We start from the raw sequence: 2,538 nt of genomic DNA, 5'->3' as shown, positions 1-2,538 counted from the left end.
GTGTGTAGAGAGATTGTGAAAAATTAATTACTTTCATATATCGTAAAAATATTTCTCTTTAATTATTTGAACGAAATGAAAGTGGATTTACGAAGACTATGATATAATTAAATACATACACGGAATAAATATTACATGAAACTAGGAAGGTGGTATCTGCCACCTGTATTCAGCTGAATACAAAGAGATGCTTATTGAATCAACACAGAAAGTACACGAACATTCGACCGAGAATGAAACAGATTTACGCAATACAATACTAAGAATTATTATTATTATTATAGTTCACTAGTTTTATTTTTATAACGTGCTTTCACTTCACTACCGAGCGCAGCTCTGTGTTCCTTTGCTATGTGCTGTGGTTTGTTGTGATGATCTTATATTTACTGTATTGAAAGTGTTTTGCGTAGGATGTGTGCAGTGCCCAGTAGTGCAATTTTCTGTATGTTATATATATTTGTAAGTCCTAGTATTTTTGTTATGTATTTGTCTGAATACTTTTTTTTATCATACCTAAGGCGCTCACTATGATAGGAATTGTTTCTGTTTTTAGATTCCACATTCGAGTTAACTCTATTTACAGGTCTTTCTATCTTGAAAGTTTCTCTATTTCTTTTCGGGAAACGTTGCCATCTGCTGGTATTGATACATCAATTAGAAAGCATTTTTTCCCTTCATTATCTCTTACAACTATATCTCGCCTATTGGCCTTAATTTCTCTATCTGTGCATATTGGCATATTCCAGAGTATGGTTGCTTTCTCGTTTTCTGTGACCTTTTCTGGCGTGTGCCTATACCATCTTTTTTCTGTTGCTATTCCATAGTTTTGGCATAGCTTATTATTATTATTATTATTATTATTATTATTATTATTATTATTATTATCGTATACTGAAATCAGATAAATCCTGTATTCTTTTCTACGTTAGGTACAAGGCACAAAATTTTGGGGCAGGGTGCCAGGCTATTAGATCGACACCAGTACGCAACTGGTACTTAATTTATCGATCCCGAAATGATGAAAGGAAACGTCCCCTCCGCACAATTTGAATTCAGAACGAAAGACAGATAGAATACCGCTAGGCATTTCGCCCGGCGTGGTAAAGTGTGTACTAGCTCGCGCCTTCAAAGATAAATCCAATATTCTTTTCTACTCTAGGAACAAGGTCCGAAATTTTGTGGGAGCGGGACAGTCGATTAGATCGACAGATGACATACCACAATGCATTTCGCCCGGCGTGCTAACGTTTCTACCACCTCGCCTCCTTAACATAAATATAATAAAAAAAAAGCAACGTTTCAAATCAGTCCCAAAATATTTTCACGCCCGCTCGTTTTCACGATGAATATTTTCAGGAAGTTGTTCGAAACGTATTCATAGACCCACAAAAATAGTTTATGAGGTACACTTTTATTCATTGCAGCCACTGTTTCTGAGCCCACATACACCAATTCGCCGTTATTTTATATCCACAGATATGGTTAATACCTCAAGCTACTATTATACCCACATAATCATACGTGTGTTTCTACACTGAGGTATTTTTTCTGCAATATTTTCAGCCATAGTTAAAACTTTCATGTTCTTTCGTCCATGTTTTGTGTGCTGTCCGAATGAGTTTTGTCTATGCCAAATCCATTACAACGTTGTATTTAACCGGCTTTCAATAAAGATTCGGGTTTTCGTTTCATATTTCCCTCTTTCAACAAGAACTATTATTGTCATTGTAGAGGCGCAATGGCCCAGTAGTTAGAGCAGCGGACTCCCGGTCGTAGCATCACGGTTTCGATTCCCAGACCGAGCCTTATGATTGTTTATTGAGCGAAAACAGCTAAAGCTCCACGATGCCCCGGCAAGGAGTGGTGGTGAATTCTGCTGTACTCTTTCACCACAGCTTTCTCTCAGTCTTTCCTGCATTTCAAAGGGTCAAACTGTGTCACGCTGAAATTCCCCGAGAACTACGTTAAGGGTACACGTGTCCGTAGAGTACTCAGCCACTTGCGCATTAATTTCATGAGCAGGTTGTTCCATTAATCGGTTCAATACCGATTCAAGCAATCAGATTCAAGCAATCAGAAAAAAATCACGCGTTGCCCTTTGGAAAAGCATGGCATCCGTAAGCCACACTCTCAGGTTCACACTGATATCCTAAACCTCTGTAAAGAGCAGAAATGCCATTATCATTGGAAAGCATCATGGCAGTAGGGAATGAAACGAAAGGCACAAAAATTACTTTGATGATACTGGATTTCTTCCCACTTCGAATAACGCATTAGTTATAGGGATCTATATCTAAAACAACAGACAGTTTTTTCTGGCACTGCAATTTTCTATAGATTCCTGAGATGTGTTCTGCTTTGTGGTCATAATATTTTCCAAAATCCTCAGATCCGAACAATTTTTACAGATTATCCTAATCATCTTTTATCATTTATTTATTACTTGTTTCAATCATGAGATGGTACCATGCTGGGGCACCGTCTTCAAAAATTTCCTTTAACTAAAGGAATCGACTCCAGGACTTGTTTTCTGTTTAT

The sequence above is a fragment of the Octopus bimaculoides genome, chromosome 4, assembly GCF_001194135.2.
Source record: "Octopus bimaculoides isolate UCB-OBI-ISO-001 chromosome 4, ASM119413v2, whole genome shotgun sequence".
Lineage (NCBI taxonomy): Eukaryota > Metazoa > Mollusca > Cephalopoda > Octopoda > Octopodidae > Octopus > Octopus bimaculoides.
The sequence above is the reverse complement of the archived record's forward strand: the minus strand, read 5'-3'. Positions refer to the sequence as shown.